Below are 22,391 nucleotides of genomic sequence, written 5' to 3' on the forward strand. Positions count from 1 at the left end.
AAGTAATATGTCTTATGAAAAAAGATGAAGAAAAACTAAGGATAATTGAAGGATAAATTATAAGAAGAATACACGGCCCAATAAAGACAGAACAAGGAGCATATAGAAGACAAATCATAAAAGAAGAAATATAACCAAAGGGAAAGACAGTAAAAATCATTAAAGCACAAAGACTGAGATGCTTTGGACACATACAAAAAATAAAAGAAGATGCAATAATTCGGAAGATAACAAATTGGAAACCGGTAATAAACTGACCAAGAGGAAGACCAAAAATAAGATGAAAAGACAAACTACTAGAGGATATATCAAACATGGAAATTGCAAACTGAAAAGGAAAGATTCAGGGCAGGAGAGAGTTAAAAAATAGTTGAAAAGGCAAAAACATATACTAATCTTTGAAAAATAGCCTAAATAATATACGCGGACTAATCCATAACGTTAAATAAATTACAAGCAACTGTTAGACTGTTCACTAATCAATGCATTACTGGTGCTGGGAATAGAGAACGGGTCATTTATACCGTCGACGGTTGGCGGGAACTGGCACAAATATTTCTGACAGTAGGAGTTTGATTGACGGGTGGAGCGGATGGTATTTTCTTCATGAGAGGTCTTCAAGTCTAATGTAACCATATGCCGTCAGATGCCAAAATTCAGTCAGATTTGCGAACAGAAATAGAATGTTTATAAATCCTATTTTGGATTATACGATTTGTTTTGAATCAAGGGCAGTCTGCACAAGGAATTTCAAAAACTCTGATTTTAATATTATAACATTATAACTTTGATTTTATAATTTTGTCGATTTTGTCAGTGACACCTTTGATGTAAGGAAGAAAAGCATTCGTATGATAATGCTGAGTCTTTGGGTTGAGATTGAGTGGGAGATTGATGTCTGTGGATACTCCTATTGATGTGATTTTCGCGGTAATTATTTTGGATGAGAGCTTGTTTCAAACTAGAGAGCTTAGCGAGTCTACTTGCATTATCGCAAAGGCGTATTGATCTGGAGACAAGCGTAAAAATGAGTGAATTAATTTGTAAAGGGAAATGATGCGAGTTGGCATGCAAGTAACGATTGGTATGGGTGCGTTTTTCATAAACAGAGTGATGACAACCTTGGAATTGGTTTTTCTTTATGATAACGTCGAGCAACGGTAGTGATGAATTAGTTTCCACCTTCATCGTGATCTGGATCCTAGGATTTATACCAGTCAGCTTGGTTTAAAAAGACACCAAAGCACCCTATCTTACCGTCAGACACTCTAGTAACTTTCTATATCGTTTCACTCTTTACAAACATTCCTATATAGACGAAACTATAAACATTCTGAGAACTCAATACACTATCTAGCAAGACCACTTATCTCTCACTAAACCCCCCTCTCACTTATCCCCACTATGCTTCCCAGTAGTTGCCAATATATTTATGAAAGACTCAGATGATCTTAAATTATAGACTTATCTTTATGAAAAACGGTAACCTATTAATAAGAGCATCCACAGACATCAATCTCTTACTTAATCTGAACCCAAAGACTCAGACCCTCATCATACATAAGCTTTTCTTCCTTAAATCAAAGGTTTCACTGACAAAATCAACAAAATTCTAAAATCAAGTGGAATAAAGACAATATTTACTCTTCAACAAAAACTTTCATCTCTTGTTCGATCAATAACAGACAACATTCCAAATGAACACCACAGAGACTATGAAATTCCTTGTGCAGATTGCTCCCGATCCTATATAGGCCAAAAAAATCATAGAATCCAAAATAGGATTTAGTACGATACTGAGTACGATATATTATATTCCTTAAGTCATATTGCAACAAAATAAATCGAAAACTTGTTAAGCACCGCTGATTGATACAACAAAGCAGTAAAATGTTATACATAAAGATGGTGTAATTTTTGCTTACTTTGTCTACTAGTAATAAAGTTATCAGCATTAAATGGCAAAGCGGTATACGTACGTGACTTTAACTATACGGAAGATGGTATAACCTATAAACCATTTGATGTGGCAAAGAAGCTCCACTTAGAAAAAAAATCACAAAAACTGAAGACGTTATAAAAATAACTAAAATAATTTTGACATTATTTAACGCAATAGTCACAGATCTTGTTTATTTTGTTAAATAAAGAAAAATTTTAATTTTTAAATAAACGGTTTATTATCTTTAATATAAAAGTTTTAATTTACCGATAAGTCTGATAATTTGGCTTATTTGCAGGTATTTTTTGGACATATGGACAATATGGACAAATCGTAAAGGGTGGATTCCTAACTTTGCTCATTTGTAAATTTAGAATTTTTTGTAGGTTTCAAACAAGATATAAAAGAAAAGAAGGTGAACGTAACGAGACAAAATAGAAAAAACGAGGATACACATTTTAACACAATATATTGCATCTAAAAAAACTAAATTTTAATTACTTACAGTAAATTTTATCACAGTTTTAGTGTTTACAAATTTAGTAACCAATGCCGTACACTTAACAACGCGATTGATTTACTAAATAATAGAAAATGGCTATAATAAGCGACAAAGTTATTGATCCTTTGTTTCACGTTACCCACGTCAGTAAGTTTAATATATCAGTACAAATATTACTAGGATAAGACACGTATAAGCATATATTATTAAAACGGTGGTAGATAAGTTTAATATATTATAGAACGAAATCTAACAATATGTTAATATATTCATTAGTAACACAAAGAAAACTTGAAACATCTGTGATTTGTTTACTTTGTTTATTTCTAAATGTTTCTAAATGCTTCTAAATGTTTCTCAATACTTTTTAATGTTTCTAAACATTGGACGGACAGTAAATTAGCAGAACTAGAGTTGCCATCTAGAACCCAATCAGACAACGTCTGAGGGTCAACAGCAACCCCTAGTGGAAGTCATACTTTGCCATGTAGGTTATTTGAGAAATATTCTAACATCACAACATAGTTTTAAATAAAATTTAAGACATTTTAAATTTTGTACCATCTACAGGGTTTTTACCCAGGTATTTAAAGGCTTAACTCATGTGCACTCAGTAACAAAACACTGATGATGGGCTTGTTAGTCCATAAACGTTCTGTGATGTCTTAAAATCCCCGAAAGGGATTTTAAATTATTGATCGTTGCAAGATATTTCCGATTTAATCTTCTAGGTATGGTTGTATACAGGGTCGGACTTATATACTGATACATTTTATCAAAATTTCGGCAATCCCACAAAGTAAAAGAAAAATACATATAAATAATACTTTCATATTATAGTACATTACTTTATGAGGGGTGTAGAGGGGTGTAGAGTTGTGTTATAGAGGTAGCACCTTTTATCGGAACGACCACATCGAGCGTCATAGACGGGAGATGGTTCTTGGTAACTGGTCCTCATAAGACAGCTAACTCTTACTTATGGCTCCACGTGCCACACCCCGGGCAACTGCATTGGTCTACAGGCTAAACTAAGTGAGGATAGCCAGATATGGCGAAAATTACACCGAGCGATTGCCGGTATAAGCAATACCACACTTGCTGACCAACGGCTTCGGGCGGATGAGTTGGTGAGTGGAAGGGCACTCTTTTGTCCTGGTGCTAAGAAATTGGCACCAAAGGCGAATGAATCAAGTAAATGGTCAATGGCGTAAGGATGCAGAAGGCAAGGAGAAACCACTGCATTAAGGATCCAATTGGATATCTCTAGTACGATCATCATGACTGTACAACAAAAAGCCACGTCAACCACTGATCATGGGAATCGGAGACCAGGATCCGGCATGGGAGGTATATCACACGAAGACCACAGGGCCTCCCGGGTCGTCAACCAGCAAAATCCCTGTGAAGTACTAAATACCACTCCTAAAAAAAAATAGAAAAACACCCAAGAGAGTATTAAAAATTGGTACATGGAATGTTAGGAGTATGTATGATCCAGGCAAAATGCATAATATAATACAAGAAATGCAAAGATTAAATGTCGACATTCTAGGCATTAGTGAAGCAAGATGGCCAAATTCTGGCAGTTTTTCGACAACAAATGGCATGGTATATTACTCCGGAAACAGTAGTACCCAACACAGACACGGCGTAGCAGTTTTCGTATCTAAGTCTATGATGCAGTCGGTCATTAATTTTACTCCAGTATCAGATCGGCTCTTATTTCTGCAATTACAAACAAACACAAGTAAACTAAATATCATACAGATCTATGCACCTACTGCAGATAAATCCGAGGACGAAATTGAACAATTCTACGAAGAAATCAATCAAGTATTAAAATCGACGAAACCACGAGACATTACCGTAATTCTAGGTGATTTTAACTCAAAAATTGGTAAAGGAAAAAGTGGAAAACATGTAGGAGAATACGGACTCGGTAAAAGAAATGAACGAGGTGACAGACTACTTCAATTCTGCCAGGAGAATAACATGATTGCATCTAATACAGTCTTCAACTTACCAAAGAGAAGACTTTATACGTGGAAATCACCCCAGGATAATGGCGAAAGAATAATTCGAAACCAGATTGATTTTTTACTGATAAACGAACGATACAGAAACTCCTTAAAATCCGTTAAAGCTTACCCAGGCGCAGATGTCTTTTCAGACCATAACCCTCTAATAGCGCAAATGAGTATTAAACTAAAAAGATTGGAGCAGAAAAGAAGAGCAAATCAGATAGACGTCAGTCATTTATGTAACCTGGAGGTAAAGGAGAAACTGCAAAAATGTATTAATAATAATTTCAAAATACTTCATGAAAAAGAAACATCTCAGCCAACGAACAACATAGATAAAAAATGGCAAAACGTAAAAATGGCAATAACAGGTCCTATGAAGAAAATTCTGACTAAAGAAAAACCAAAAATAAAGCAAAGGTGGATGACTGATAAGATCCTTCTTCTCATGGACAATCGGAGAATAATGAAAGGAAAAAACGAACAAAGGTATAAACAAATACAGAAAGAAATCAAAATAGAAATCAGAATAGCAAAAGAAGATTTTTATAAAAGAAAATGTAAAGAAATAGAGCAATTGCAGGCAAAACATGATATTTTTAATGTACATAAAAAAGTGAAAGAACTTGCAGGTACACAAAAACGTAAGCAGCCAAATACCCTGTATAATGTCAACGGAAACATAATAACAGAACTAGAAGAACAGTTGAAGACATGGAAAAACTATATTGAAGAACTCTTTGCAGATAATAGACAACAATCTGAGCTAAGTAACATACAAGGAGACGAAGGTCCAGAAATAACGGAAGAAGAAGTAATGTACGCACTAAAAAGAATGAAAAATGGTAAAGCCCCAGGTCCAGATGAAATACCAACGGAAATCCTTAAACTAATAGAAAAAGACTCGATTCACATTTTAGTTAAACTTTTCAATAGCATTTATACATCAGGAAAAATACCACAAGAATGGCTTTTATCCACCTTTGTTACTATACCAAAAAAGATAAATGCCAAACAATGCAGTAATTACCGTACAATCAGTCTGATGAGCCATGTACTGAAAATATTTCTGAAAATTATACACTCTAGAGTACACAGAAAACTGGAAATGGACATCAATAATACCCAGTTTGGATTTCGAAATGGACTTGGAACAAGAGAGGCGTTGTTTGCACTGAACGTTATGTCTCAAAGATGTCTTGACATAAATCAAGATGTATTCATGTGTTTCATAGATTACAACAAGGCCTTTGATAAAGTGCGGCATGATCACCTAATCAGACTCCTGACAGAAAAGAATTTAGATAAACGAGACATCCGACTAATAGCAAATATGTACTACAATCAGAAAGCAGTAGTGAGAGTAGAGAATAATACCACTGAAGAAATCGAAATAAAGCGAGGTGTGAGACAAGGGTGTATACTGTCACCAACCCTGTTTAATCTCTATTCCGAAGACGTAATGAATAGAACACTCTCTGAGCAATCCGTAGGTATTAAAATAAATGGTGTTAGATTAAACAATCTAAGATTTGCCGACGACACCGTTCTGATCGCAGAAACACTTGAAGAGCTACAGACATTGGTGAATAAGATAGCAGACTGCAGCGAAGAATATGGACTATCTTTGAACATAAAGAAAACTAAATTTATGGTAATATCGAAATCAACACAAAATGTCCAAAATTTATATTTACACAATGAAATTATCGATCGAGTTAGCAAATACAAATATTTAGGCACTTTTATAAATGAAGACAACGATAGCTCAGCAGAAATCAAAATAAGAATAGAAAAAGCCAGATCCATATTCACTAAAATGAAGAGAGTGTTCTGCGGAAGAGATTTGAGCCTTGAAATGAAACTTCGCCTGATGAGATGTTACGTACTTTCTGTGCTGTTCTACGGAATGGAGTCATGGACGTTGAAAAAGATTGATACCAAAAAATTAGAGGCATTTGAACTGTGGATGTATCGCAGAATCCTGAGAATATCATGGACCGAGAGAGTCACAAATGTCGAGGTCTTGAGAAGAATGAATAAAGAAAAGGAAGTCATATTTACGATCAAAAAACGAAAACTGCAATACTTGGGACACATTACAAGAGGCGAAAGATATGACCTGCTTCGAGTAATTATGCAAGGGAAAATAGCAGGAAAAAGGTCCATAGGAAGAAGACGAAACTCCTGGCTAAAGAATCTACGGGAATGGTATAGCTGTAGCAGCAACGAATTGTTTCGGTCAGCAGTTTCGAAAATACGTATAGCCCTGATGATCGCCAACCTTCGGAACGAAGATGGCACTTGAAGAAGAAGACTTTATGAGGCGGAGAAGCATGACGCTTCTTTGCCGAATAAAGTATACTATTTTTTCTTCAACCGTAGCAATTTTCAACCATAAATAGTACAATTCATACGCTATTTTTACTCGAAATTATCTGTGACAACTATCAAAGTCGTCTAGATGTTAGAAATTAAAATAATTAAGTCGTCGGTGGGATTTGCGTCTCCCTGGTTACAGTTGTTTGACAGTTGTTTGCAATTATTAAAGACAGCTTATTGTTGTTGCAACCGCAAGCGCAAATTTAGTGCGAAAATGGAAAACCTAAACGAAATTGAGTCCGCGGCTAATGATGCAGTAGCACGTTTGGGGCCCTCCAAGTCCGATAAGAACGATAATGCTCAAAAAATTTTAAACCCTCATGATTCGCCAACATCGGGAATGATTGCTGAAAGTTGTTCTCGACCATCAGTATCATCAACAATTACCAATGCGTATCAAGAGTCGGGAACATTTTTGCACGGTTTCAATTTTGAAAATGCGTCATTAACTAATTGTACTTTTAATATTACTATAAATAAAAATGATGTTTAATTGTTGTTAATGACATTTGTATTGTTGCTTTGTGACATGTTTCATATTGTTGCCATGACAACATTTTTCCCTCTGCCGTAAAGAAATGGGAAAAAAACTGCTGCCGGCAGAGACATCAAACTTTGACAGGATCAAGTTAGATAAGTAATGTCATCATTATTTTACGTTTGAAGAAAAAAATATATATTTAACATAGTGAAAAAATACAAAAAAATAATTTTATACTTAACTATCGTCTGCATTTTTTGACATGCTCTATACATTTTTTCCAATTATCTGCTGTAATATTATTACATTCGGTCTTAATTAAATCTAGAACAGTCCTCTCTATTATTTTCCTATTATTTTTCCTCACTATTACTTTTTAATTGACGCTACATTAATTCTATTGGATTCAGTATAGAATAATAAGAAGGTAATCCTAATACTTTTGGCCATCATTCTCAGCTAGCCTGTCGATAACACAAGTTTTTTTATTAGTTCTACAAGTTGTTTTTTTGCGTAAGAATCCATAAAATATAATTTCATGTTTTGATAAAAATTCTTGAATTTCAGCTTTGTTTGAATTAGTGTTTGGAATTTTACTCTTTAGTCTACAATAATACGGAGCATTATCCAAAATAATAGCGCTATTTCTTTTTAATTTAGGTAGTAATTGCTGCTCAAACCACTTTTCAAACAAAGTACCGTCCATATCTTGATGATAATCTAAGCGAAAATCACTAATACTTTTAGCAGAGAGTAATAAAGTATCTTCTACCCATCCTGATTCTTCTCCACAATGTAAAATACAAATTATCTTTCCTCTAGAGAGAGGAACATTGATGACGCAATTTTTACTACCATCGGTCTAACATTTTTTAACTATATCGTGAGTGTCGAACCACGTTTCATCCAAATAATACAAGCTCTTTCCTTCACTCCTAAAAGACCTTATACTCTCCAAATAATCGAACCTCCGCTTTATTAAAAGGCTGGATTCCATAATTGCCTGCCGTTTATTCACTGTTTTAAACATAAAACCATTAGATTTTAAATACCTCCAAAAAGTAGTTTTATGACACTCGGGGATTATTTCTTTGTTTCTTAATTTACTTAAAAGTTTATTTAAAGTTGGTAAGTTATTTACTGAATACATATGATATATTGTTTCCCGTATAGCTGATAAATAAAAATTCGGAAAATTCTCGATGGGCACCAGAATCCTTTCTTTTTTTTTTTCGCAGCACTGGACCGTTTTTATAAGTTCGTACACCGTAGATCGTGGCATTTGTTAAAAAAAACCGTATTTTTGATCGCTTCTGATTTAACCATCGTCGAAAGGAGACCTAAGAAAAAATATGTAATTTAACTTTTTAAGGAATTCTTTTTTTTTATGAATTAATTAATCGGTAAATATGATTAACCTTCATAATACGGAGAGGGGCGAATCCTCGCCCCAGGTCTAATGTTTTTATTATTATCTGTAGTTAAGTTTAATCAATCCCTTTGACGCTTTAGGACATTGGTAGTTAATGTATTAAGAGCACAAAGAAGTAGTACAACCCAAAATACCGCGAACAGAAAATTAAATATTGTCGTCGGATTTCGCGGAAATGTATGTGGGGCGAAAATTCGCCCCACGTGGTATCGAGTGTTTTCACATTCTAAAAATCTGATTTTATCAGTTTAGACGAAGGTTTTGGAAAATAGTTACTAATGACTGTATTAATTACTTGACAGGATGTGTAGTCGCATTCTTTACATATTAACAGTTGATTGTAATGTTATCTTATCTTTGGAATTCCATTCTTGCTATTACACAGTGGAAACTTTTATAATTCCTCGATTAGCATAGTTTTGTCTAGATTATTCCAAGTATCACTTTTTAGTTGGGATTGTCTTTCTAAAAATTTGTAAAGTGCAATTAGCCCTAACTACGTCTAATATCTGATAACTTCTAAAATTACCTGTTTATTTGGTTTCTGGAGTTTCTGAATGTGACTGTCTTCTGTCTTTGATTTTTAATCTGTTAAATTGGTACATTGGTTATTGTTGGAAAGAATAATTGAGGAAACAAAGCAACTATACAGAAAATGGCTGACTACAAACAACGATGAAGTTTAAAAAGAATATATAAAAAAGATAGAGAAGTGAAAAAAACAAATAACACAACAAAAGAATGAAGAATGGGAAAGAACCTGCTTAGATATTGAAACATACATAGGAGGTACAAGAACTTCGGAGTCATGGAAAATACTAAGAGGATTAAAACAAAACTTAAAAGAAAAATTAAATTGGGAAATATACAGGACAAAGAAGGGAAGGACTATTACAAGGAACTGTTAGCAGAACAAAGACCACAATTCATTGGAAAAGAGAACAGGCGAAGACGAAGCAGATCGTAACAACAAGAAATAGAAATAACAGATGAGGAAATGATAACGGCCATAAAAGCAATCAAAAATAAGAAAGCACCGGTACCTGGATGTATCTCACCTGAGCTTATAAAATACGGATCAAAAAAATTACACCGGATGATACAATGGATATTTCAGAAAGCCATAAATGGAGAACAGCTCCCAAAGAAGATAGAAAACGATGCGAAAACTACAGAGGAAGAAGCGTAATATCATCAATCGGAAGATTATATGGGAAGATACTGCGAGAAAGATAAAGCAAACGATAAAAGGCAAAATCGGGGAAGATCAGGCAGGCTTCACGGCAGGAAGATCATGCACAGACCACATATACACACCGGAACAACTGTTGGAAAAGAAAAAAGCAAAAAATAGACATATATATTTGGCATTTGTGGACCTGAGAAAGGCGTATGACTCTGTACCAAGGTCAGAACCATGACCTTAGTATAGAAACTCATAGAAGCTACAAAAGCCCTGTATAAAGAAAATAAAGTGTCCATTAAAATGGGAACAAGAATCATAGGAGACTTCACCACAACAAAAGGGCTCCTGCAGGGTTGTTTTACATCTCCAACTCTATTCAAAATATACTTAGAGAAAGCCTTGACTACATGGAAAAGAAAATGCGAAGGCATGGGAGTACCGGTACGGCACGAATACCTATATACGTTAAGCTTTGCAGACGATTAAGTAGTGATTGCACAAGACCAAGACGACCTTAGCTACATGATGAAGAAACTACAAGAAGAATATACCAAGGCTGGCCTAGATATTAACCTCGCGAAAACTGAGTACCTATCTCCAGGTGAAGAAGACATGGAAGATCTACAGATTGATGACAACGTAACAATCAAAGGAAAGGATACATTCAAATACTTGGGGTTTATAATCACGAAAAATCCAACAACAGAGCAAGAAATTACACACAGATTAGGACAAACAAAAACAGCAATCCGACAACTTAACTCAGTATGGTGGGATAGACACCTAAATATGAAGACAAAAACACAGATTTATAAAACATTAGTGCGAAGTATTATGACATATGGGGCTGAAAATTGGATCATAAACAAGAAAAACAGCAGTCAGATAGAAGCAACAGAGATGGAATGTCTGCGAAGATGCTGCAGAGTAACAAGAATGGATAGGAGAAGTAATAACGAAATAAAGCAAAGAACACCAATAGAAACAGACATACTAACATATAGGACAAAAAAGACTAAAGTGGTATGGACATGTAAGAAGAAAGTAGTGATAATTTTATACTAAGGCTCGTAGCCATTTGATATTAAGGCTCATAATCACGCCCATAGTGAAAAGGTTTATATAGTCAGTCTCATCAAATTTCACTCAAGAAACAAGCGCAAGATCTATTGATAAGACAAAAATTATGGCCTTTCTGACATTACTGTATATAACTGGATAATTAAAAAGTAGAAGTCTTAATGTTGGTGATTTAGAAAACGATCGGGATGTGGTGTTGACTTATTTTAGTTAACTTTGTCGACAGAACGATTTTTTTTTCTCTTAAGAGTTTTACCATTTGACATACTCTGAGACTTTGACCGAAAGGCTATGGACTGATAAGTTAGCTCCCATTAGTAGTTATGTTTGCACAAAAAAATATTGTATAAAATTTTTTGCGTTGATTGATAGTAAAATGTTCTACACAATAAACTTGGAGGTGTATGTCGATCAGCAACCAGATGGACGTTGTACACAATTAACTTCTAAAAGACATATACCAAAATAATAAAAAATAAAATTTCAGAATTTTGTAACGTAACAAGAACACAGCTATAAATTTTTCAATACAGACTACAGTCCATCTAATTTACTTACCGTTTCACGTCATTATCATTGACAGAGATCGAAGTTGACATAGTTGCCAAAGTATAAAAAAATCCTGAATTCACTTTATATCAAATATATCACATAATTATTGCAAAAGTGGATTATACAACAAAACAAATTAATATTTAATGTAAATAAATAGAAACAAAACAAGAGTTAAAAAATAATCTTGTTAAAAACAATTTAGGCCGCTTGTATATGTCGTATAAAGATGTAAAATGAAATACTTAAACAAAAACAACACTTTTTTCATTAACATTAGTCAACACCGCAACTGACAAATAAGTGTTACCAATTTATGCTCGTTCGTTCGATTACAGTTACAGTGTGTAAAACGCTTTATAATGCATTTATACAATATAAATGAAACATATTATTGTGTATTTCTTTAAGTTAACATTAATAAAAATCTTTAAATATTATTTCTACGCGTATATAATAAAATATCTCTAGTGGCTGTAATGCCAGTGTACTCGGCAAAGTGATTCTAAAAAAGAACACACCTACCGCCTAAATATTTCGTGTTGGTATCATGTGACCTCAGGGGCTATGACGCGGATGACGTGCAACGGTAAGTAAACTAGATGAAGTGTCTTTGTGTATTTCAAACAGAATATAAATCTTTTAATTTTCAGGTTATGCTTGTGTTTGTGTACTGCTTAGGAAGCGAGCGCGTTGCACCACTGTGACGTATACACATAGATTTAAAATATATTTATATTTTAAGTCTATGCATATACTGCGTTTTAGCTTTTTTACCTGCCCATATTCTATATACGTGCATCATATGAGTCCACTCTTCTATTCTTCCACTCTCCGTGCGCGACTGACGCGACACCTACCGCTTTCATCTGACAGTTTTGGGCACTCCAATTTTAGGTTGAACATATGATAAATACATAAAAAATTGAGAATTATCAATAATTAGTTGTAAATTATATTTTTCCAGTTTTATTTCAGACGTCAGAGACGAAAATGCCACTAAACCTAGAATCAACTATTAATAGAGAATATCAATTATGCAACCCCAAAAAAAGATGCAAAAAAATTTACCACTTTTACCCCCGGGCTTCCCCCCCAAAACCTGCCACGCAGGGTGGTAAAAACGAAAAAAATCGATTCATTAAGAATCTGTACACCGTAGAAAAAAAATGTTTTAAATAAAAAATGTAGCTGAGATAATTTTAAACAAAAATGTTTATAAACATTTTTTGTGTAGAATGAACGGTTCTCTTAAAAACAACGCTTGAAGGAACCGTCGATTTTGATGTTAGTTACGCGCGCGAAATCAATGTTCAATAAAGTTTGTATCAGCTCGACGGTTAAAATGCAATATCTTTTGATTCCAGTGACCTATTGACAAAAAAAAGATGCGTTTTAAAGATAAAGAGTTCAGCTTTCGTATGCAGTTTTTGTATTTTGCCGCAAGTAAACTTAGATTTTATACAGCTGTTAAATTAATAAACGTGGCTCGATTTTGTGTTTTTTATTCATGTTTCAAATGCCTTATATTTACCACAACTCAAAATTAAAATTCATCATCATATGTTTTAAAGATTGATCTCTAAAAATAAAAATTTTACTACAACTGGTCAATAACTGGTCAGTGATCAACTTTATTGATCTCACGAGAATCGTAAAAAATGGCAAGAATCGCGCCAGGTTAATTTATTTAACACCTTTATAAAAACTTTTAGTTTATTTTATAGTTGGAGTTTATTCTTGGCAAAATACAAAAACGCATACGAAAGGCACAATTTACTTTTAAAACGCATCTTGATTTTTGTCAATAGGACATTTGGATCAAAAGATATCGAATTTTTATGTCCCGCCGATACAAATTTTATTGAACATTGATTTCACGCGCGTAACTGACATGTGACATGCAAAATCGACGGTCGCTTCAAGCATTGTCTCTAGGAGAACCGTTCATGTTGCACAAAAAATGCTAAAAATCATTTTAGTTTAAAATTATCTCAGCTACAGTTTTAATTTGAAATATTTTTTTCTTTGGTGTACAGATTCTTGGTAAATTGATTTTTTTGCGTTTTTACCTCCCTGCGAGGGGAATTTTAGAGGGAAGCTCAAGGGGAAAAGTGGTAAACTTTTGTAAAACTTTTTTGGGGTCCCAAAATTAATATTCTCTGGAAAATTAAGCTTGCTCGTATGATTTTTGGGGGTCAAATTTCTGACGACTGGACTATTTATGTATGAAATAGATATAGTATTGAGAACTGGATTTCTAAAAATTCATCATAATTTATGTTTTCAACTCAAAACGAACAAGAAAGAGAAAAATCTAGTTATGACAACTCACGTTTTTCATGTGTAAATAAAAAGAATAATAGTAAAAGTTATGAAATAAAAGCTCAAGTCATCAGGCAGGGTGCAGTTGGCTTTAAGCCTTAGGAAACATCATTAAAGGTATATAATTTGGACAATTAATTAATTTTCTCATTTTTTATTGCCGAATAAATAAGCACTGCAAATTCTATCAAAACATTTTGGAGTCCAACCTGAACTGTCAACACTAAAAAATACAAAACAACTGTTAGATATATACATCTATTTCGATTGCATAAAAATGATATTTAGTTTTTCATATTAATAGCACGAATCGATCTTCTTCTTTTCTCTTATTTATACGTAATCTTTGGAAATCTATAAAAACTACACTCACTAGTTTTGCTATTATTAGCCCAATTAAATATACAACATTTATGTGCACCCATTTTGGATATATTTTATGCGGAAAAAGATATGTGCAATTTTGTCATATTTCGCCGCTAGGCACGTTGGCATCGTTTCAAGGTACTCCTATCATGGTTACGCACAGAGCGAATAATATTCTCTCAAATTTTCATTTTGACCTATAATATGGCCAGTTTTTGACCTTAATTATAATAATTAAACTTTAATCAAAAAATATTACCATTACAAAAAAAGTAAAAAATTATTTAGAAAAAGCCACATTTTCAAGTAGTTACCGTAATATTTTCATCACTTATATTTATTTTCAAACAAAAATATTGTTGATTGAATTTTAAAAACGGCACATAAAAATAAAATCATAAATCTTTTTTAACTTAACACAAATTTTTACATTTACAAGTTATATTATTAAATTTTAAATATAAATATTACATAGACATTCTAGGATGTAAATCCAAAAGAAATTTTAATTCAAATGAAAAGGTTATTTAAAATCCTTTATAAAAGGTATGCACTATCCGTTGCAAGATAATTCGGATAGAATTTCCCAGATTAAGAGACTGGGCCGATATAAAGCACAAAATGACTGTACTTCATTAATGCTGTAACCAATAGTAACTTTTAGTCTTTCGTTACATTAGGTTCAATTTTAAATTCTATCCAAAGTTTAAAGGTACTTTACTAAATGATACAAACTAGGTATAGCCTAATTTTGTGTAACTATGTATCTAAATTCAACCAGTTAATTGCATTTTTACTTAGAATTCAGAATTACAAATTTCTGGGAATATGATATTTCTTGGAATTTTATTCAGGGAAATAGATAATGTTTATTTAATATCAAATTATCACTATGGGCGTGATTATGGGCCTTAATATCAAATGGCTACGGGCTTTAATATCAAATTATCACTATTATAAATGGGCTTCTGTGAGAAAAAAGTTTAATTGAAAAGAATTTCACTTTTCTTTTGTCGTTCATTTAAAACAGAAGTCAGTATATTAACTATAAATATGAGTAATATAGAAATGATTATTGACGATGTCCTGTACATTTCTGCCACTATTTCCGGAAGTGAAGACGAGTCTAAACCTGAAAAACGTTCTGGTTATATTCATCTAACCCACGATGCAAAGCAAAACGTGCTCAAAGTTTACAACGGTAAGTACTCGTTAAAAATACTCTCTAGTTAGCCTTCCTAATACCGGGTGAATTTTAAAACTACCAGTAAAAGGTGGGGCGGTTTCATGCCCCAGTATTTTGGTTTACTTTAATCGCAAGGATTCTATGTATCTCAATAATCTTATCATTTTTTTAACTCTTTATTGTCTCTATACTTCGTTTAGTACCAATTCCTATATTATATATATTCAGGGATTCTACAGTATTCACTGCCTTCCCTCGCTCAACCGTTTCCATCTCTCTCTGTTGTAACATTCTCCATCGTTTAGGCCTCTCTTACTCATGGCGTCGTCTACTTCGTTCCTCCAGAATTTTCGGGGTCGTCCTCTTTTTCTCCTTCCTATGGGGCTTCTTTCGGTTTTTCTCTTTATCCATTTGCTGTCGCTAGTTCTTCTTACATGTCCATACCACTTTAGTCTTTTTTGTCCTATATGTTAGTATGTCTGTTTCTATTGATGTTCTTTGCTTTATTTTGTTATTACTTCTCCTATCCATTCTTGTTACACTGCAGCATCTTCGCAGGCATTCCATCTCTGTTGCTTCTATCTGACTGCTGTTTTTCTTGTTTATGATCCAATTTTCAGCCCTATATGTCATAATACTTTGCACTAATGTTTTATAAATCTGTGTTTTTGTCTTTATATTTAGGTGTCTATCCCACCATACTGAGTTAAGTTGTCGGATTGCTGTTTTTGTTTGTCCTAATCTGTGTGTAATTTCTTGCTCTGTTGTTGCATTTTTCGTGATTATAAACCCCAAGTATTTGAATGTATCCTTTCCTTTGATTGTTACGTTGTCATCAATCTGTAGATCTTCCATGTCTTCTTCACTTGGAGATAGGTACTCAGTTTTCGCGAAATTATAGGCAGAAAATCGCGAAATCTAGGCAAGCCTTGGTATATTCTTCTTGTACTTTCTTCATCATGTAGCTGAGGTCGTCTTGGTCTTGTGCAATCACTACTTAATCGTCTGCAAAGCTTAACGTATATAGGTATTCGTGCCGTACCGGTACTCCCATGCCTTCGCATTTTCTTTTCCATGTAGTCAAGGCTTTCTCTAAGTATATTTTGAATAGAGTTGGAGATGTAAAACAACCCTGCAGGAGCCCTTTTGTTGTGGTAAAGTGTCCTATGATTCTTGTTCCCATTTTAATGGACACTTTATTTTCTTTATACAGGGCTATTGTAGCTTCTATGAGTTTCTATACTAAGGTCATAGTTCTGACCTTTTCCGGAAGTTTAGAGTTAGCAGATTCTTTAGATAATGAATAAAGTTCTCCTATGATGCAGGAACAAAAGGATGACTTACGCAATTGCTGAAGATACTAAAATTTTAAAAGACTCTTTTGTGGTAGTGAAATTTGTGAACTCTCCTGAATTTCCTGAATTTAAAATTTCATATTTGAGAAGAAGTACGAAAGTTTCCAATTCATTTTACTTTCCAGATGTTCCTGATATTCATATGAGCTTAAAATCTGATTTTGTTACATTATTGCAAGCACCTATATATACAGAAAACAAACGACTTTCTTGCTATTATAGATTTATTTTGGACTTTAACAATTTTATTGTATGGTAACTTGAAGAAATAATAAATATTTTTTATTATTTAGTCTTAATACTGTTATGTAACCCTTTTTGTTTTCTGGTCAGGATTTGAACAATCAATTTACTAGATCACTCACAGTGAAGTCTGGGACGCTTGGGTATCTGACTCACGATTTTATTCTAGTCGTAAACACGCCTTTTATGTATTTTTAAAATATTATTAAATAGTTGAATAGATAATTATACAATAAATATTAATTTATATTCTGTGATTTAAAATTAATACGTTAATCGGCGCCTAACGTATTAACGACGATCCTTACTATTACAGGTTTAATGACATTTTCCATTATACCATCCAGCTTCCGCATTTTTTCTCATAGTTTCAATACATGGCCAATAGCGTTATTTTAATTTGTAGGATGTATGCAATCTATACTGGTTTGTAATAGGCACTGAACATCGCTAATTTTAAATTTTATGTTCTCTCAGGCAACATGTCCCTTAATTTGAGCCCAAATTAATTCAATTGTATTTAACTCGCAATGGTAAGGTGAAAGTCTTACAACAATAATACCATGAAGTCTAGGCATTAAATCAACAGCATATTGACGATATTTACCACGATGCTGGTCGTTAGTTCTGCTTTGACCATATCCTCTGTAAATAAAATACATTTTTCTCGCAGCCAGCTCGGCATGATGAATTTTTTATCAGTCATCGATGGAATTTGTTTAACAAGGCGGCTGTTGTAAGATGCATTATTTAATACTATGACAGAATTACTATCTGCACCCTGGAGAATGTTCTCGAACCACTTCCTCGAATTATATGGAGTTCATGTACTCATAATAGTCCCCAATTTTCGTCTATAAAAAAACAAAAACACCATTTTGCAGAAAACCAGTATAATACGGGCAGTTAGACGCTGGCTCTTTCTTGACGGAACTCGCAATATTGTCAATAAACCTTCAACAAAGGCTTTTTGAGCGTAGATAATAACGTCGCCATAATATTATTTCCTCCTTATCTGTTAACATAAAATTCCGCCATCGTTTTGTATATCTATGTAATGCTTTGTAATGCCGATCTTGTAATGCTTTTTATAATAATTCACGTAGATTTGAGAGTTGGAGCCCTATTTTCAAAGAAAAATGAATGTACCCGGTTTCTCATTATATTTTGACCCCCACTTGGGGTCGACTGGGGGTATAAAACAAAATTAATGCTACACTATGTTATAAATTTGTAATCAGGAAATGCAGGGCTACTCAAAACTGTAAAAAATACAAATATAAATAAAAGGGTCCCATTTGAAATGTTGAAGATGCATTTTATTGGGCACTTCCTGTATACAAAATGTGGTCTGTTGCTACACTGTTGGTCGGTACAGATAACTTTTATTTGAAACTTTTTTTTCTTTTCCCGAAATTAAGGAAAATAAGTGGGGGGTCAAAATATAATGAGAAACCTTGTACAAGTGTACAGTCCTCTGGATGATTTTTTGGGCTTTATCTAACTTAAGAGGTTTTCGTCAGCGCTGAGTTGCAAGTGGAGGTTTAAAACCATTTGTTAGTTTTTTCTCACGCACAATAAGTTCAACTGTTGCCACTGCTACTCCTGTTAAAAAAGAAAAGCGACTAGCAGCTTTTATTGAAGGTAGTGTTTTTAGTTGATCATATATCTTCTAGATAATTTGTTTTTTGTCTTATGAGATGGGTCTATGACGTAGATGTCGTGGACTTATACCACTGGTTATATCTATTTTTATCCTACGAAAAACTGATAGAATATACGGGAAATCGTGTTACTTTAATTTAATATTTTGTCTTACTTCAAAATGAAAATAAAAAACTAATTAACAAAATAAGTACGGAAATTATGCAGACAAAGCAATCGAACTCAAACTTAACAGCCGATACTATAACAACAACGATAAACGTAGATTGCAAAAACTTTTCGCATGTTTTAAATAACATTTTTGCCGATCGATTGATCATTTACCGGTTATAAAAGTCCCACTAAGATATTATCCAGACTATTTAATTTTTAATAATCAACAAAAATGTAATACAGTAATATCGCAGCACATATTTACTTGTCGATAACAGTTTTTAGATAACATGAATCATTTTTGAATGATATGTGTGGATTTAAGAAATCGATTCCAGAAAAGTGTTCATCGTAGGAAGTCACGTACCTATATTTTCATAATAGTAAGGTAAGATCGGGTAATTACGAAATTCACATAACGATAATGGCACTAACAGAGTAGAGATGTGTAATACTGTGTGGAATGGCACCCTCATATTGACACTTTAGGGTGTGTCAATCGTATTGATACAGTTGAAATGACACAGTGACACCTATGACACAGTTGAATACACCAACACAGCGTATTAAAATACATACTGTGATACGCAGTGTCAACTTCAGTCGACACAGTGTCAGTTTCTTTGTCGTTAATCTTCGTCACGCATACAATAAATTGCAGTATACCCACAAGCTCACAAATTAAGTTATGTAGAATGCGTTGTTGCCGCGAGTATATTTGTAAAAGTACCTACCTACTCAAAAAAATAAACGACGTTTATAGTCGGCAATTAAAAGAATAAACATATATAAGGAATTAATTTTTTTAGTAAAGTTCGAACTCCCATGAAATGCCCCAGAATTGTTTTACTATTACTATAAATCTACGAACCAATTAGAATAAATATCAAATAATATTATCAATTTTTTCTTTAAATTCGGATCTAGGAATACTCAGTCTTGAAGGATTTAATTAAGGGTAATTTCTCTTAAAATTTACTGATGTACATCGAGAGAAAACATGTTTTCTTTTAATTTAACCCTTAATTTTTTGAATATTGAGACCACTTCATGCAATAAAAAAGTGACTTAAGTATACCAATGTTATTTTGATAGCGTGTGTTTTAAAGAAATTCCATAATTTGGCAACTGTGTGCATATTTAGAATTCGTATCAACAGTATCGTTTCTTGCTCGATGTAATACTGGCGCAGTGTTTCTGTAATATGCAACACATATGCAATACTGAAACACGGTGTCATAACACTTTAGTGTGCTGGTACATTGTACTAATACAGGCAGCTGTGTCAGTATCATTGTATCAACAGTCAAAAATGTACGTTATTACACATGACTATAACAGAGACATAATGATAAAATTAATTTATAATAAAATAATTCAATTCTAAAAAAACCTAATGAAATAACCACGCCTCTGGAATTGTATGATTTTCAATAGGTGGCCTTGACGACAACAGTGGGCTTAAGAAAACGCAGTTGCCACAATTACCTCAATGTATATTATCTATGTTCAGCTGAAAAATTTACGTACTGTATAGTTACTTACACATACTACGTCGGATTAATGTAATTATTGTATTTACTTTATTTATGTACTTATCACTAAAATAACTAGAACATAAAAACTATAATTCAATGCCGAAAATAATTTTAGTTTATTGCACTAAAATAAAATTATTATTAAGCTTTTTACCTCTTATTAAGACTAAAATAAATAATGGTAGATTTACTATTTATTATAAATAATAGGTTAAAAACTTTAAAAAATTGCAATTGAAATTTCTTCCTTTATTTATCAGTTAAACCTTGATAGGACATTGTCTTTATCAAGGTTTAATACATAAAAGATAAAGATAAATATGATTATTGTCTGATGTTCAAATATATCTATTTTATGATGTCTATTTTGTACTTCTGCAATTGTTTGGCAATTGTTTATTTTAGATTAAAAGGCAAGTGATCCAAACTTTTATCTTACAATTGTAAAGCAAATTTATATCTATAGTTTTTGGTATTTACATTTATGAACCAAAGGTAAAAAATGTGTTCGTATAATTTTTATTATTGAGGTATATTAGATTTTTATGGATTGCTAGAGGATTACCTATTCTGCCCTCCCAAGCCAAAATGACGTAACTCAATATTTTGCCAATTTTGCGCTAAAGGTTGTGTAGGTTGGGTCTTTATACTTATACGCATCAAATTTACTAAGCAAAACAGACGTATCTCGCACGAAACCGCTTCAAAACTGCTAATAAAATATCCGTATCTCAAAAATAGCTGGAAAACCTAGTCGAATTTGACTTAACTATATTTTCCTAAGCAAGACTAACCTATCTCAGAAATAAGTTAATTTGGCTATTTAATGATATAAAATAATCTAGACATGCGTATTTTATGCTTAAGGGTGAATAGGTGAACAAATGAAGTCGTAAATAACGTTGATACGAATGTTGATATTACTAAAAAAATACAGTACGAAAAAAAATCGGGTTATCTGTTGGTGACGAGAAAAAACTGAAATTTCGTAGAAGGGTAGAAAATCATTATGTCAAACGTAGTTGCTTAGAAAATAAATGCAGACCAAAATGTGTTAGTAAAATTTCAGAAGATAGTCGGTTAGTTTAAATGAAGAATTTTGAAAACTGGAATCGTCTAAAAAAAAGCTTTCATACTGGACCATATTTCAACGAATTCTGTGAAACAAAGAATAACAGAATCCAGTGCTGAACCATACAATAGGAACAAGTCACATACATATATGCTTCAGGATAGTGATGGTACTATGCAGAAAGTTGTAAGGTATTCTTTCTCTTAGGATATAATAAAAGTTGTGATATTATTCCACATGCGTTAGGAGTTTTACAAATTTATATCCCACTCCCACCAGACAAGAGAGGGACGATATGTTATATCCCATATAACAAACTGAATGACCAGGTAATTCGTAACCATATTATGTCCAACAAGCCGTCAATTAGATTCAAGACTTATTTAACTACGTTTACAAATTTTACATTTGTTTGTAGCAAGTCAATTATATGTATAAGTAAAAAGATAATATATAACATATACAAAATACAATAGAAGATGAAAATACATTAATGCACATAACATAAAATAAAACATAAAATATATAAAATAAGAAGTATACCAACATAGTACATCCATGTTCATGTTACTGCCTTAAAGTGATCAAAGTATTCACTAAGAGAGTAATAATGCAAATCTCAAAAGGTATTTTTTCAGACTTACTTTAAATTTATTCATCGAAAGTTGTTTAAGAATCCTTAGGACATTGTATCTATTATAGTCAATTGAGTTTTTTTGTGATTTACTCAAACGATACTTATAACTGTTCTGATGTTATTTGCACCTCTTGTGCTATAGTTGTGTCAGTTATAGTGTTTAATTAAAGTATCAGCGTTTTTATGTATTTCTACATTAACGCTGTATAGCCATAGTGTTGGCAAGGGCATTATCTTATATTTAATAAACAACGGTTTGCAAGATTCCAA

At 33.0% G+C, this 22,391-nt stretch overlaps 1 protein-coding gene across 5 annotated transcripts in view; it reads right to left on the minus strand.

Annotated features, from left to right (window-relative positions):
* LOC140450216 (phospholipid-transporting ATPase ABCA3-like) overlaps positions 1-22,391 on the minus strand; it is a 314,982-nt gene that overhangs the window by 248,463 nt on the left and 44,128 nt on the right. The window contains exon 1 of one of the 5 annotated variants that reach the window (XM_072543700.1): positions 2,448-2,596. The exons of the other annotated variants lie outside the window; for them this stretch is intronic. The gene's annotated coding sequence lies outside the window, so the exon portion shown is untranslated. Of the gene's footprint in view, positions 1-2,447; positions 2,597-22,391 lie in introns of those variants that run through there. 5 annotated transcript variants of the gene reach the window in all.

The sequence above is a fragment of the Diabrotica undecimpunctata genome, chromosome 9 (assembly GCF_040954645.1).
Source record: "Diabrotica undecimpunctata isolate CICGRU chromosome 9, icDiaUnde3, whole genome shotgun sequence".
In the NCBI taxonomy this organism is placed as follows: domain Eukaryota; kingdom Metazoa; phylum Arthropoda; class Insecta; order Coleoptera; family Chrysomelidae; genus Diabrotica; species Diabrotica undecimpunctata.